Below are 17,940 nucleotides of genomic sequence, written 5' to 3'. Positions count from 1 at the left end.
TTCAAAGATACAATCCCCACAAGCCTCCAAATGCCCTGATTGCTCATTGATGCAATAACTTATTATGCAAAAAATGGCAAAACAATTCCATTCTACCGTTTTAATAATTCTGCTCTTTGGAAGTCATAATTCTTTTTCTTTCGTTTTGTGCAAAACATATAAAATAAATTAATCACTTTTAACATTATTGCTTGGAATTTTAAGAACTTTTTCCAGTATGTGCCCACATGTAACGGAACTGCAGGTAGGGAGACAAACACTGGAAAACATAAACCCACAGGCAGAGACAGAAAGACAGGCAGAGACACAGATACACAGTACAGGCAGACATATATAAAGGGACACACATCCAGATGCACTGGGATGGAGAATTCTCTGTAAACCTATATAGATGCACAGATCTAGATAAGCATACAAATAATCACAACGAGTAACAAATGCGTACACAACAAGATACACTGAGACATGCAGACAGACATACACTCATATGTGCACGCACACACAGAGGCACACAAGCACGTTTACGCCCACAAACATACCGTACCAGGAGACATTTTGGTATTAATCCACTCTATAATGTTTTATATGTATATATATATATATATATATATATATATACACTTTCATCAACTCCATCACCTTAAAAAAAACTTTTAAAGATACGCATATATACAGAACAATACACAAACCCATTCAGACTCTAACACAGACAAAGGAGGCACAACCAAAAATGATGAACACACAAATCATACATGATGAGACACAGTTAATAGGTACATCATGAGCAAACATACATGTACATAGGCACACGCGCACACACACAAACATCTTCTTTGGTTGTCCATCGAAATCCGATGACGACATCCTCTCCTTTGACGATGAGATCTTTGATGACTATACAGTCCTATCCTGGACCCACAAGCTCTTTTGCAGGTGGGACATGTATATGTGGTAGTGATGGCAACCATGGTTGCATTTCTCCTGGCTCTCTTCTGCTGTCTTCTGGTTGTTCTTTCCACCTCCAGAATACAAACCCCGTCCCTACACAGCTGTCGCCAAGTGATACGGTCAGCAGCAACATCCCCCAGGTCCTCAGGTCTGATCTTGCACTTCCTTAAAGCATTCTTCATCTGATCCTTATAGCGCTTCTTCGACCCTCCAGCTGAGTGTCGACCATGATGTAGCTGGCCGTATAACATTCTGTGGGGTAGCAAACATGGGGGCATCCTTATCACGTGCCCCAGCCACAGCATCTGACGCTGGGTGATCATGGCTTCAATACTTCTGCAGTCTTTACAAGTACTTCAGTGTGAGGTACCCGCTCATGCCAGGTAATTCCCAGGATGCGCTGGAGGCAGCTTATGTGGAATCACTCCAAGGACTTGATGTGACGGCTGTCGGTTACCCAAGCTTCACAGCTATAAAGGAGGATGGTGACACAGACCGCTTGATCTACAGCGACCTTTGTGGAGGGATGAAGGCTCCTGTTCTAAACAACTCTACACCGAAGTCTCCCAAAGGCAGCTGATGCCTGATTAATGCGGTTCTGGATGTCGTTGTCAATGCCGGTATCCTCAGATATTTGAAAGATGGCACTACTGACAGCTTTTCATCACCAACAGTGAAGGCAGGTAGAGTGGGTGGGACACTGGTACTCCATTGGCAAACCACTTCCGTCTTGGTGGTATTGACGGTCAGCCCCATCCTGCTGTACTCTCTCACCGCCACAGCAAGGACAGTCTGAAGATCCTCCGGAGTATGGGCCACAAGAGCATAGTCATCTATATACTGCAACTCCAGGACCCGTTCTCTACAGAGTTTGGCGGCTGCGTGGAGCCTCCTGATGTCAAAGAGTTTGCCATCTAATCTGACGTCCACTGCCACACCACTGCTGTCTTCAATCTCATGTGGAGAAGCTTGGTAACACACAGGAGGAAGATGTTAAAGAGCACTGGTGCTAGCACACACCCCTGCCTCACCCCTGTGTGTACAAGGAAGGGCTCGGACTCTTGTCCTCCTATGATCACCCGAACAGTCGTCCCATCGTAGAACTGGCAGAGGATGTTAACAAATCTATTGGGGCAGTCAAACCTGAGGAGGACATCACATAAGGGCTCCCTTTGCACAGCGTCAAATGCTTTGGAGAGGTCGACAAAGGTCATAAATAGGTTTACACACACACACACACACACACACACACACACACACACACACACACACACACACACACACACACACACACACACACACACACACACACACACACACACACACACACACACACACATCTTTGCCATACATATACTTGTGCTTCGTGGTGACAGAACTGATGTGTTTGGAAGATACAGTTGGAGTATCCTGGGTGAGTAACTGCAGTATGTTTGCTAGATAGTTCATGGTTCAGCCATTGTCCATTGCTGAAGGGAATGAATAGCTACTGAATGTTGAAAAGACTGGATATGGTGGATGTGGAGAGAATGTTTCTGATGGTGAGGGTGCCCAGAACTAAGAGGTCACAGCCGCAAAACTGAGAGGTGACCCTTTAGAACAGAGGTAAGTAGGATTTTTTTTAGTGGAGAGTAGTAAATCTGCTCTGCCACAGACTGCAGTGGGGGCCAAATCCATGTGTACATCTAAGACGGAAGCTGATCGTTTCCTGATCGGTCAAGGAATGAAAGGATTTTGTGGGAAGGTAGGTGTATGCGGTTGAGTGGGATCTGGGATCAGCCATGATAAAATGATGGAGCAGATTCGATGGGCTGAATGGCCTAATTCTGCTCCTGTGCCTCGTGGTCTCTATTGGCTTATATTGAGCAAAGGTGGATGGTGGGCTGGGGGTGGGAGTGGCGATCAAGTGGGCTGCTTCATTCTGGTGTTGAACAGTTTGAGTATTGCTGGAACAGCACTCACTCAGGCATTCCATCCAGCTCCTCGTTTATACCTTATGAATGCAAAAGGCTTTGGGGTGTCAAGAGATGAGCCACTTGCTGTCAGGTACTTAGCCTTTAACTTACTGTTGTTTCTATGGTACCTTCATGACTGGTTTAGTTGAGTCTCTGGTGAGTGGTGAACACAAGGGTGTTGATAATAGGGTACAGTGTGATTCCAGTGCAGTATAATAACAAAACTAGGAGGTTGGACTCTCTCTTGTTGGAGCAAATGTTATTTGCCACATACCAGTCCATGCCCAAGTGCTACTTTATTTGCTGAACAGTTATGAATGGAATTAAATGATTGTGCAATTATCCGTGAGCATTTCCATTTTGGAAATTATTTTGGGAGGAAAGTCATATATAAGATAGCTAGAGATGGTTGGACCTAGGAGATACTCTTACACACTAACTGGACTGTCTGGGCACAATAGAGCTATGAATTCTCATAACCAGACCTACTCAGTCGTGACTTCTCCAACTTGTTCTTTCTGCCTTTATCAGAAGTGGCCATTTTTGACATTCCATCGATGACTTTGGTTCAAATATTCCTTGATTTAGTTTTATCGGTATTTCTTTTATTGCCTTTCCCTTGTGCTACCTCAGTGTTCTGGTGTGTTAGAATAATCTGTATGGGTGTCATGCAAAACCAAGCTTCTCACACTATCTTGGCCATATGACAATAATAAACAAGTCATCAGTTTAACATTTATAATCTGACCTACACAGGAGGAGAAGGGTAATCACCATTTATACTACATGAACTCATTTGGTGTCATCCTACTGGAGATATTCCTTCATTCTTTGCCTGCTCTCCCCAGCCTTCTCTTCGACTTAAAAATAACTTCATTTTCTCTCTTTCCCAGCTCTGCTAAAGGATCTCCGGCCAAAAATATTAACTCTGCTTCTCTCCCCAACTATTCTGCCTGACATGCTGAGTGTTTCCAACAATTTCTGTTGTAGAATCAGGTTGTTTATCACTGATATACAGTATGTCATAAAATTTGTTGTGTAAGATGTAAAAAATTACTATGCTACATAAAAATAAAATAAGTAAATGGGTTCATGTACCACTCAGAAATCTGACAGTGAAGGGATAGAAGCTGTTTCCAAAATGCCAAGTGTGAGTCTTCAGGCTCCTGTATCTCTTTGCTGATACAGTAATGAGAAGAGTACATGTCCCAGATGGATAGATCCTTAATGTTGAATGCCTCCTATCTCCTTTTGAAGATAGCCTTGATTGTGGACGGCTTGCGCCCACCATGATGGAGCTAGCTGCACTTACCACCCTCTGCAGCCGCTTTCAACCCTGTACATTGTAGCTTCCATAATATGCAATGATGCAACCAATCACACTGCTTTCCATAATGGGTCTGTAGGAATTCACTGCAGTCTTTGGTGACAACATGTGCAAATTTTACTTTAATTTGTTTTAATGTAAAATCTTCATGAAGGTCAATGTTCTAGACCACTTTACTATATCATATGCACTCGCTATTGTCACCCCTATCACAGGGTGGGAAATAAAGCATCTAATTTGTGCACAATAAGATCCCACAAAATCCTTGAATAGGTCATTGTTCTAGAAATGAGCAATAAAAATGAGACAAGATTATTTAACAGTAGGTATTTTACATCCAGCTAAGAAGCAGACAAATCTCATGTCATGCGTGCAAGATGCTGAATCAGCGTTGCACACTGTCTTAACCTTACATGAGAGCATCAACCTGAGTTCTGGGTTTGGGGGTCAAAAATCGGAATTGAACTCACAATCTGCCGATTCAAAGCCATGAGGGCAACCAAATGAGCCACGGATGCCACTATTGTATGTTTATTTCACCATTTTATAAGCTGCACAAATATGCTTAAACAAATTATTGCATAACATCAGACTAGCAATTACAGGTAATGAATAAACTTTAATAAATTGATGTTACAGCTAAGCTAGTATTGCCCTATTACAGATTTACAAATAGATTTGGTGCATTCTATCTGGGAGGATAATTATCACTGTCCAGCCATCAGTTTGACGGCATTTTGTTGTGTATTCAGTCATAAGAATTGAGAAGATTGTAATTCTCTCCTCTGATACACAGCAGGTATGTCTGAATGCTTCTCAAATGGAAAGTGATGGAACTGCCGCAATGTGAGTGTGGGGAAGCGCTATCTATTCATCCCATATCTAACCACTACTGCCTCTACACTCATGCAGGATGGACCTGCATTTCCCATCAAACAGCTCCTGATGCTTGTGAGTCAAGTAAATTAAATATTAAGTTACTAAGTGTTTCAGACAAAGAATTAACAAAGTTTCAGTGTTGGGCTGATTGTGGTCTAATCTGATCTCATCATCAGCAGGAGGTAGAGCTGTCCCATCTCCTTAGCAACCAATCATGCTTACAGGAGCCTGTTGACTAATCACCTAGAGATTCTACCAACATACCATGGAGGCCCGAAGGATTACTGTGATTGAGCTACTGGCATGCTCAATCAGACATGTATTGTCAAGATATTATACAGAAATCAACTATCAATAGTGAACTGCTGAAAAAATCTCTTGAATGATGACTATTGTCTTATTTAGAAGCTCATAGATTGCTTGGGAATTCTGGCAGAAGAACAGACTGGTGAAGCTGGAAGGGTTCAATCTGTCAGTATGCAGTTTGCATTGCTTTACTCCTGCATGAAAGGCATGCAGGGTGTTAGGTTAGTTGGTGTCTGTAAAACGTTCCTACAAGTGGAGGAAACCAGAGGTCCAATAGCCAGTTCTCATCAGGTGATCAGAGGTGAAGAGAGTCAGCAACTTTAAATTACTTGGTGTTATCATTTCAGAGGATCTGTCCTGGGCCCAGCATGTAAGTGCCATTACAAAGAAGCCACAGCATTGAGTCTACTTTCTTAGAAATATGCACAGCTTTGGCATGTCATCTAAAGCTTTAGCACCAAAATTCTATATACTGTATGTGCAGTGGAGAATATTTTGTCTGATAGCATCACGGTCTGGTATGGAAGCACCAATGCCATTGAATGGAAAAAAACTACAAGCAGTAGTGGATATTGTCCAGTCCATCACTGGTAAAACCCTTCCCACCATGAGCACATCCACACTGAGCACTTTCACAGGAAAGCAACATCCATCATCAACTACGCCCACAATCCAGGTTATGCTCTCTTCTTGCTTCTGCCATTGGGAAGGAGGTACAGGAGCCTCAGGTCCCACACCACCAGGTTCAGGAACAGTTATTACACTTCAACCTTCGGCTTTTGAACCATAGAGGAAAACTTCAGTCACCACAACACTGACCTGTTTCCATTAGCTATGGACTCACTTTTAAGGATTCAGCAAATCGAGTTCTTGATACCTAATGCTTATCTATCTATCTATCTATCTATCTATCTATCTATCTATCTATCTATCTATCTATTTATCTATCTATTTATCTATCTTTCTTTTCTTTGTAGTCACACAGTTTATCTTTTGCAGGTTGTTTATCATGTGTGTTTTTTCATTTTTTTGTGTTTCTTTCTATTTACTGTGAATGCCCACAAGAAAATGAATATATGAAAATATATGACTATATATGAATATGAATATATTTGACTAGGTGAGAGTAAGCATTCGGCACAGACTAGACGGGCCAAGATGGCCTGTTTCCGTGCTGTAAATTGTTATAGGGTTATATGTTATATGGTTATATGTACTTTGATAATAAATTTACTTTGAACTTTGAACTTAATTTGTAAGTGAGAGGTAGAATGTGGAGGGAGATTATATATTGTTGCACTAGAACAGTGCAATACATAAAAAACTGCAAGTTACAATTAGAAATATATAAAAAGTAAGTAGAGTGCAAAAAGAGAGCAAAATACTGTTGATAGGATAATGGACTGTTCAGAACTGATGGCAGAGATGAAGTTATTCTTACAATGTTTATCATGGGTCTTCAGTCTCTTTTAGATAGATAGATAGATAGATAGGGTGTGTCAGGAATGGACAGGAGGAAGAGTACAGGAAACTGATACAGGACTTTGTGATATGGTGCAACTCAAACTACCTGCGTCTCAATATCACCAAGACCAAGGAGATGGTGGTGGACTTTAGGAGATCTAGGCCTCATATGGAGCCAGTGATCATTAATGGAGAATGTGTGGAGCAGGTTAAGACCTACAAGTATCTGGGAGTACAGTTAGATGAGAAGCTAGACTGGACTGCCAACACAGATGCCTTGTGCAGGAAGGCACAGAGTTGACTGTACTTCCTTAGAAGGTTGGCGTCATTCAATGTTTGTAGTGAGATGCTGAAGATGTTCTATAGGTCAGTTGTGGAGAGCGCCCTCTTCTTTGTGGTGGCGTGTTGGGGAGGCAGCATTAAGAAGAGGGACGCCTCATGTCTTAATAAGCTGGTAAGGAAGGCGGGCTCTGTCGTGGGCAAAGTACTGGAGAGTATAACATCGCTAGCAGAGCGAAGGGCGCTGAGTAGGCTACGGTCAATTATGGAAAACCCTGAACATCCTCTACATAGCACCATCCAGAGACAGAGAAGCGGTTTCAGCGACAGCTCCCTGATAATAGTGATGGCAAGATTAGAGTAAATGGGTGCTTGATGCTGACGTGGCCTTGGTGGGTCAAAGAGCCTGTGTCTGTACTATTTGATTCCAAATTGTTTCCATTAGTGTGCACAAAATGGAGCAAAATACTCTATTTTGGAAACAGGGCTGCCCACTTGTTTGCCTATTTTCTGTTCATATGCTTTGCTGATGCTCACTGAAGTTGGTGCAGTAATAATATCATTTGATATATTACAGGCAAATCATACTTGAAAGAAATATTTAATTCATTGTAATAATATTAGCTAATAGCTATTATAATATAATAAATCCAATGAATAAAAATGACTAATATTGTTAACTGCATTTATAAAGTTGCATTAATCAGTGATAAACCTCAGCTGCAGCTTTGGTGGTGCATTCTCAATTGAAGTAAAACCTTTGCATTGTTACAATTAATATGTTCCCATACCATAAGTGTTCCTTAAATATGGCAATATAGTAATATTTACATACAGTAACACATAGCAATAATTACTTATATTCACATATTTTCACTACATTAGTGCTGATGTTTTATAAACAGTAGGGCTTATTAGCTTAGAGTAATATAATTCTTGTGTGATTATTAGATTTAGATAATTGCTTCAATATATTTGTGATGATATACAGATACAATGATAAAAAAGTTGCATACATACGTGTTCATTTTAGTTAATATAATCTACTTCTGCTCATCTAATTATATTATTACAGTTAGTTTCCTTTCTATGCTACTGCTAAAGTGAAATATTAAAGTGATGACATTAGCAGCAAGACCATTCAGCCCAGTATTTCACTTCTAATTTTGATTGATCTAACCCTTCCTGCCTTTTCACCCTATCCCTCAACACCTCCACAATTGCATCTGATTGCTTCTTGAAGGTATTTGTTCTCTCAGCTTCAATGGCTGTGTGACTTATTCCACATGTCCCACAGTCTTTGGGTGGGCAGTTCCAGATGACCTCCCCTTCTTACTCTTTTAAATTGCTCATTTTTATCTTGGTTTGCCCTGATTCTTGAACCAGCATCTTACTGAAATTCTGTGGTCTGCTAAATCTTGTCAGTTCTCTTCCTAACCTGGTTACACAATCATAATTACATTTCGCATTGCTTCTTTAATTTCATTAATATAGTTAAGACATTGTATAGTCACAACTGTATAATTAACATTATGGTTCAGTAATATGATTGTGTTATTATAGTTTGCTACATTACTGTAATTATGAAAGGACAGTTACATTAATACCTACATTTGTATAATTACATTATTATCAGTACAGTGTTATAATTGTGTTAATATAGTTACAGTCATACACTTTATGTTGCATTAATATAGTTTAGATTAACAATTACATTTATATAATTGCATTCATTTTCAGGGAGAGAAAGTTGTGTATAAACCTTTAAAAAGAAGTCAGCAAGTTTGCTGACTATTTACTTAGAATGTCCAGTAAGGCAGAAGTTTATATTTGCACATATAAAGTTTATGGAACTTTGTTTCAGGTGCACTTCAAATTGCACACAAAAATATGCCAATAGATCAGAACTGTACCTATTTATTAGTGAGTCAGACCCGTGCCAGTAAGTTATTGAGTCACTGAGTTACAGATTAGAAACAGACCCTTTAGCTCAGCATACCAATGCAAACTATCAAACTGTTCACACTTCATTGATCAACTTATTTTATTTATTGATAGTTGTCTATATCTTAGTAATTCAAGTTATCATCATGGTAGTTTGTAAATGTTGGAATCTCCAGCACTTTAAGGCATTGACATTTAAGGACAGACCTGTATCCCGACAGTGCTTAGCAGAATCATAGCTAGTGTACCAGTGCATTCCCTCTGCATGATACAATCAGACCTGTACCTACTGTCAATCTACCCCAAGGTTATAAATTACAAAGCTTTACCACCAGCTCTGCCTGTCTTCACTGGCATACAATGACAAGCTCATGCTATACAGTATATAATACCCAATATTATACAGCCACTTAATTTACTGAGAGTCACCTAGATTTGGATGTTCCAAGGGCTGGCTGATTTGAAAACAAAAGTTCAGGAGAGCTCAGTGGGTGGACATCGGACTGGATTAGAGAAGGCAGGAAGAACAGGAATCTCCAGTCTGTGTCCCACTCACAAAGTGCTACCTAACATCAGAGACGGGTGGAGGTGAAAGCACAGTCAAGGAGTTCATTTCGGGACATGGCAATGGGAGGTGAATGAATGTACCGTTTGTACATAGGAGAATGGTGTAGGAGTCCAGTAGCTATTCCAGAGCAAGGAATACTATTTCCCAGTGTGCAGCATGAACCATGAAAGGAAAGGCAGGTCGGCAGATTTATAAAGAGTTAAAAAAAAAGGCAAGAGTTGATATTGGACTGCTGGAAAATAATGCTGGAAAGGGAGACAAAGAAATGGTGGACAAATGGAAAAAGTATTTTGCATCAGTCTTCATGTGGAAGGCATTATTAATATGTCAGAGGTCTGAGAGTGTCAAAAGGCACAAGTGAGTGAGCGCAGTTGCTATTACTAGGGAGACTGACACCATTGCTTGGGAAACCGACACCTCTGAAGGTAGATAAGTCACCTGGAACTGATGGACTACACCACAGCATTCTTAAAGAGGTAACTGAAGAGATTTTGGAGGCAGTAGCAATGATCATTCAAGAATCACTAGATTCTGGAATGGTTCTGGAGGATTGGAAAATTGCAAATGCCACTTCACTCTTTAAGAAAGGAGGGAGGCAGAATAAATTATAGGCCTGTTAGCCTGACTTCAGTGATTGGAAAGATGTTGGTGTCCATTATTAAGGATGAGGTTTCAGTGTACTTGGAGGCACATGATGAAATCGGCCAAAGTCAGCATAGTTTCCTGAAAGAAAAATCTTGCCTGAAAAAAAACTGTTGGAATTCTTTGAGGAAATAACATGCAGCACAGACAAAGGAGAGGCAGTAGATGCTGTTTACTTGGATTTTCTGAAAGCCTTTGACAAGGTGCTGCACATGAAGCTGCTTAATAAGGTAAGAACCCATGGTATTAAAGGAAAGAGACCAGAATGGATAGAAGATCGGTTGACTGTCAGGAGGCAAAGAGTAGGAGTAAATGTGGCCCTTCTGGTTGGCTGCTGGTGACTAGTCATGTTCCACGGGTGTCAGTGTTAGGACTGCTTCTTTTCCCATTATATGTGAATGATTTTGATGAAGGAATTGATGCCTTCATGGCTAAGTTTGCCTACAATACAAAGATAAGTGGTGGGGCAGTTAGTGCTGAGGAAGCAGAGAATATGCAGAAGGACTTAGACAGGTTGGGGAATCGGCAAAGAGTGGAAGGTGGAATCCAATGAAGGGAAGTGTATAATTATGCACTTGTTAGAAGGAATAGACTATTTTTAAATAGAGAGAAAATTCAAAAGTCAGAAGTGCAAAGGGACTTGGGAGTCCTTGTGCAGGATTCTCCAAAGGTTAACTTGTAGGTTGAATTGGTGTTAAAGAAGGCAAATGCAATGCTTGCCTTCATTTTGAGAGGTCTAGAATCAAGGTGCCATATATGAGGCTGCTTACCAAGTTAAGAGCCCATAGTATTACAGGAAAGTTACTGGCATGGTTAGAACATTGGATTGGTTGGTAGGAGGCAGCAAGTGGGAATAAAAATGATCCTTTACTGGTTGGCTGCCAGTGTCTAGTGATGTTCTGCAGGGGTTGGTGTTGGAACTGCTTCTTTTATGCTGTATATCAATGATTTAGATGATGGAATAGAGGGCTTTGTTGCAATGTTTGCAGATGACACAAAGATTGGTGCAGGGAGGGGCAGGTAGTGTTGAGGAAAGAGAAAGGCTGCAGAAGGATTTAGACAGATAAGGAGTATGGGCAAGAAAGTGGCAAATGAAATACAACATTGGAAATAGATTGGTCATGCACTTTGGTAGTAGAAATAAATGTGCAGACTGTTCTCTAAACCGGGAGAAAATCCTAAAATCTGAGATGCAAAGGGATTTGGGAGTCCTTGTGCAGCACACCCTAAAGGGTAACCTGCAGGTAGAGTTGGCAGTGAGGAAGGCAAGTCCAATGTTAGCATTAATTTTAAAAGGTCTAGAATACAAGAGCCGGGATGTGATGTTGTTGTTTTACAAGACACGGGTAAGGTCTTATTTTGAGTATTGTGAACAGTTCTGGGCTTCTAATCTTAGAAAATATGTGCTGGCATTGAAGATGGTTTACAGGACTTTCACAAGGATGACTCCAGGAATGAACGGGTTATCATACGAGGAACGTTTGATGGCTCTGGGTCTGTACTTGCTGGAATTTAGAAGAATGGGAGGGGGCTGTCTTATCGAAACCATTTGAATGTTGTAAGGCCTAGACAGAGTAGATGTGGAAAGGATGTTTCCCATGGTGGGTGAGTCTAGGGCAAAAGGGCACAGCCTCAGGATAGAGGAGTGTCCATTTAAAACAGAGATGTGGAGAAATTTCTTTAACCAGAAGGTGGTGAATTTGTGGAATTTGTTACCACAGGCAGCTGTGGAGGTTAGGTTGTTGAGTGTATTTAAGGCAGAGCTTGATAGGTTCTTGATTAAACACGGCATTAAAGGTTACAGGGAGAAGGCCAGGGAGTGGAGCTGAGGAGGGGAAAAAAAAGATCAGCCACGATTGAATGGCAGTGCAGACTCAATGGGCCAAATGGCCTAATTCTGCTTCTATGTCTTATGGTCTTATAAGAGCAAAGATGTGATAGTGAGGCTTTATAAGTTATTTGTCAGACAGCAGTTAGAGCATTGTGATCAGTTTTGAATTGAATTGAATTGACTTTATTACTTACATCTTTCATATACATGAGGAGTAAAAATCTTTAGTTACGTCTCTGTCTAAATGAGCAATGTGCAATTTATAGTAATTTGTAATAAATATTATGTACAACAGGACAATCAATATGACATAAAAATACAATTGTATCAGCATGAATTAATCAGTCTGATGGCCTGGTGGAAGAAGCTGTCCTGGAGCCTGTTGGTCCTGGCTTTTATGCTGCGTTATCATTTCCCAGATGGTAGCAGCTAGAACAGTTTGTGGTTGGGGTGACTCGAGTCACCAATGATCCTTCGGGCCCTTTTTACACACCTGTCTTTGTAAATGACCTGAATAGTGGGAAGTTCACATCTACAGATGTGCTGGGCTGTCCGCACCACTCTCTGCAGAGTCCTGCGATTGAAAGAAGTCCAGTTCCCATACCAGGCAATGATGCAGCCAGTCAGGATGCTCTCAATTGTGTCCATGTAGAAAGTTATTAGGATTTGGGCATCCATACCAAACTTCTGCAACCATCTGAGATGAAAGAAGCGCTGTTGTGCCTTTTTCACCTCACAGCTAGTATGTACAGACCACGTGAGATCCTTGGTAATGTTTATGCCGAGGAACTTAAAACTGTTCACCCTCTCAACCCCGGATCCATTGATGTCAATAGGGGTTAGCCTGTCTCCATTCCTCCTGTAATCCACAAACAGCTCCTTTGCTTTTGCGACATTGAGGAAGGGGGTATTTTCTTGACACCACTGTGTCAGGGGACTTCTTCTCTGATGGCTGCTTCATTATTTTTTGAGATTAGGCCAATCAATGCCGTATCGTCAGCAAATTTAATTAGCAGATTGGAGCTGTGGGTGGTGGCACAGTCATGGCTATAAAGAGAGTAAAGAAGGCCCCTTATCTAAGAAAAGATATACTAGCATTTAAGAGGGTCCAGAGGAGGTACAGGAGAATGATCCTGGGAATGAAAGTATTAACATATAAAGAATATTTGATGACCCTGGGCCTGTATTTATTGAAGTTTAGAAGAATGAAGGGGGATCTCATTGAAACCTATCAAATATTGCTATGCTACCTAGATAAAGTGGATTTGGAGAAGATGTGTCTGAAGATAAGTCCAGGATGAAGGGGCCCAGCATGAGAACAGAGGGGCATCTATATGGAACAGAAGTGAGAAGGAATTTCTTTATCCTGAGGGTGGTGGATCTGTGCAATTAATTGCCACAAACAGCTGTGGAGGCCAGGTCATTGGGTTTATTTAATGTAGTGGTTGATATGTTCTTGATTCGTGAAGACATAAAAAAAAAGTTACAGGGAAAAAGTAGGAGAATGGTTTGAGAGGAATAATAAATCAGCCATGGTACAGACTCTATGGGCTAATTGGCCTAATACTGCTCCTATGCTTTCTTGTCTTCTGGGGTGGGGTAGCTCGGTTGGTAATAAATGAAATCAAATCCCTACAGGGGAGTGACATAGGATTGAAGGATGTAGAATCCTTGTGGGTAGAGTTAAAAAACTGCTAAGGTAAAAATGACACTCCTGGGTTTTATATAGAGGCCTCCGAACAGTAGCCAGGAAATGGGGGTACAATTTACAATGGGAGTCGGAAAAGGCATGTAAAAAGGACAATGTTAGGATAGTTATCGTGGGTTTGTATTTGCAGGTAGATTGGGAAAATCAGTCTGGTGCTGGATCCCAAGAAATGGAATTTGTAGAACGCCCACAAAATGGCTTTTTAGATCAGCGTATGGTTGAACCCACTAGGAAAAGACAATAATAGATTGGGTGTTGTGTAATGAGTCAGATACTAGCAGGGATGATGTTGGAGCTGCAGTGGCTGGAGTTTCTGAGAGCAATTCGGAAGACACAGGATAGGCACATCCCAAAAATGAAGAAGTATTTGAAAGGGAAGTTGACTCATCCGTGGTAGACAAGGGATGTGAAAGACAGTATAAAAGCAAAAGAGTGGGCATATAATATAACAAAAATTAGTGGTAAGTTTGAGGACTGGGAAGGTGAACAGAAATAAACAGAAAACAACTGAAAAAGCCATAAGCAGAGAAAAGCTGAAATATAAAGCTAAGCTAGCCAATAGCACAAAAAAGAACACAAACAAAAAACAGATATATAAAGAGTAAAAGAGAGGTGAAAGAGGATATTCAACCACTGGAAAATGATGCTGGAGAGGTAGTAATGGGGGACAAAGGAATGGCAGATGAACTTTAGTATTTTGCATCAGTCTTCACTGTGGAAGACACTAGCAGTATGCCAGAAATTCAAGAGTGTCAGGGGGCAGAAGTGAATGCAGTTACTATTACTAAGAAGAAGGTGCTTGAGAAGCTGAAAGGTCTGAAGGTAGAAAAGTCACCTGGACCAGATGAACTGCACACCAGGGTTCTGATAGAGGTAGCTGAAGAGATTAAGGAGGAATTAGTAATGATCTTTCAAGAATCACTAGAACCTGCAATGGTTCCGGCGGACAGCAAGATTGCAGAACTCACTGCACTCGTTAAGAAGGGATGGAGGCAGAAGAAAGGAAGTTACATACCATCTAGCCAGACTTTACTGGCTGGGAAGATGTTGGAGTCCATTATTAAGGAGGATGTGTTGGTGTACTTGGAGGCATCTGAGAAGGTAGACCAAAGTCAGCATGGTTTCTTGAAAGTAAAATCTTGCCTGAAAAAGCTGTTGGAATTCTTTGAAAAAATAACATGCAGGATAGAGAAAGGAGAGTTAGTGGATGCTGTTTATTTGGAGTTTCAGGAGGCCTTTGACAGGTGCCGCACATGAGGCTGCTTAACAAGTTAAGAGCCCATGGTACTGCAGGAAAGATACTAGAATGGATAGAAGATTGGCTGACTGTCAGGAGGCAAAGAGTAGGAATAAATGTGGCCTTTTTTGGTTAGCTGCCAGTTACTAGTGGTGGAGTGGCAGTTAGTGTTGAGGAAGCAGGGAATCTGTAGAAGTTCTTGGACAGGTTACGAGAATGGGCAAAGAAGTGGCAGATGAAACATAGTGTAGGGAAGTCTATTATCTTGCACTTTTATAGAAGGCAAAATATAACTTATAAATGGGGAGAAAATTCAAAAATCAGATGTACAAAGGGACTTGGGATTCCTCATGCAGGATTTCCAAAAGTTTAACTTGAAGGTTGAGTCGGTGGTAAGGAAGGCAAATGTAATGTCAGCACTCATTTCAAGAGGACTGGTGTATAAAAGCAAGGATGTAATGCTGAGGCTTTATAAGACATTGGTCTGGCTGCATTTGGTATTTTTAAGAGCAGTTTAGACTGTCTACCTGACAAAAAGAATGCTGACATTGGAGAGGGTGCAGGGAGGTTCATCAGAATGATTTTGGGGATGAAAGGGTTAATGTATGAGGAGTGTTTGATGGCTCTGGGCCTGTCCTTGCTGTAGTTTAGAAAAATGAGGGGAAAACTCATTGAAACCTGTCAATTATTGAAAGTTCCAGATAAAGTGTATGTGGATGTTTCCTATATTGAGTGAGTCTAGGAACAGAGGGCATAACCTCGGAATCGAGGGAATTCCATTTAGAACAGTAATGAGGCAGAATTTCTTGAACCAGAGGTAGTTAATTAGTAGAAATCGCTGTGGAGGCGAAGTCATTGGGTACATTAAAAGTGGAAGTTGATGGGTTCTTGGTTAGTCAGGGTGTCAAAGGTTACATGGAGAAGACAGGAGAATGGTGTTGAGAGTGATAATAAATCAGCTACGATGGAATGGCAGAACAGACTCAATGGGCTGAATGGCCTTATTCTGCTCCTGCGATATGTCTTATGGTCTTATTCTGCTAGATGTCATTGCCACTGATCACTCTCTGTATTGCTGAGGTCTCCACATAATCCTTCAACTCTTGTGTTGGTGATGCTGATGATCTGGGTGGTATCAATATTTTTAGGCCTCTAGTTCAGTGAAATCACAGGAAGGGAACCAGAAGAATTAGAAAATCACACAGTCACAGCAAACCCTGGCTTTAAATCCCCTGTTATGTCAGTTAAAACTCCATTTAATTAAGTCAGAGAGCAGTGCCACACTGAAACAGGCTCTTCAGCTTGTATAGGCTGTGTTGAATTGTTATTCAGCCTCGTCCCATTGACTCATACTAGACCATAATCTTCCATACCCTTTGCAACCATATACCTGTCCAAATTACTCTTAAATGTTGAAATCGAACACACATCCCTCACTTCTGATGGCAGCTCCTTCCACAGAAGGGAGAGACTTTGTTTGCAGAGATGATCTAAGTGAATTTGCTTCTACTGTACATTGTAAGAAATGTTGCCAATCATTTTAATAAAAATCTGTTCCAGTGCCACGAAGAACCATAGAACCTTGCCTTGAAGCTTAAATAATAAAATGAATGGTCAGTCATGATGTTACCCACAACTTCAGAACAGCACAAAGTTCTTAGGAGCCAAATGTATCAGTTTAAAAGTGTAATGTACACTCAGTGGCCAACTTATTAGGTAATCCTGTACATATCTAATCAGCCAATCCTGTGGCAGCTACTCAACTCAATGCATAAAAGCATGCAGACGCACTCAATAGGTTCAGTTGTTCAGATCAAGTATCAGAATAGGAAAGAAATGTGATCTAGGTAACTCTGACCAGTGGATGATTGTTGGTGCCAAATGGGGTGGTTTGTGTATCTTAGAAACTGATGATCTCCTGGACTTTCATACTCAACAGTCTCTAGAGTTTACAAAGAATGTTTAGAAAATTAAAAAAAACATCCAGTGAGCAGCAGTTCTATGGGCAAAAATGCCTTGTTAATGAGAGAAGAGGGATGAGAATGGCCAGACTGGTTCAAGCTTCACACTTATCTGGGTTGAAATCCATCTGCCACTTCACAGCCCAGTTCTGAATCCTATCAATATCCCGGTGTAACCTCTGACAACCCTCCAGACTATCCACACAAACCCCACCTTTGTGTCATCAGCAAACTTACCAACTCACCCTTCTACTTCTTCATCTAGGTCATTTATAAATATCACAAAGAGGAGGGTCCCAGAACAGATCCTTGCGGAAAACCACTGATCACCAACTTCCATGCAGAATATGAGCCATCAACAGCCACGTTTGCTTTCTGTGGGAAAGCCAATTTTGGATATGCAACGCAAGGTCTTCTGGATCCCATGCCTGCTTACTTTCTGAAGGAGACTAACTGAAATTCACTTACACTACATCCACTGCTGTACCTTCATCAATGTGTTTTACTCAGTAACCAGAGTACTAGTGAGTAACCAGTTCGTGCCTATACTCTCCGGAGTTGAGAAGAACAGAAGTTTGAGCTAATTAGAACAGTTAGAGTCAATAATGGGACTCAGTAGAGTAGATGGAGAGAGGAATGATTCCTCTGATGGGGTAATCAGAATTGGGGGCCATTATTTTTGGATAATGTGTTGCTCATTTAAGATTGCCAAAGGAACCAACATAAAATGCTGGAGGAACGCAGTAGATCAGGCAGCATCTATGGAGAAGAATAAACAGTTGAAGTTTAGGAGAGTCTCAGCCTGAAATGTTGACTATTTATTTCTCTCCATAAATGCTGCAGAGTTCCTCTAGCACTCTGTGTTTGATTTACTCCCACTTCTACCTCTTA

The sequence above is a fragment of the Hemitrygon akajei genome, chromosome 21, assembly GCF_048418815.1.
Source record: "Hemitrygon akajei chromosome 21, sHemAka1.3, whole genome shotgun sequence".
NCBI classification, from domain to species: domain Eukaryota; kingdom Metazoa; phylum Chordata; class Chondrichthyes; order Myliobatiformes; family Dasyatidae; genus Hemitrygon; species Hemitrygon akajei.
Note: the sequence above shows the minus strand (reverse complement) of the source record.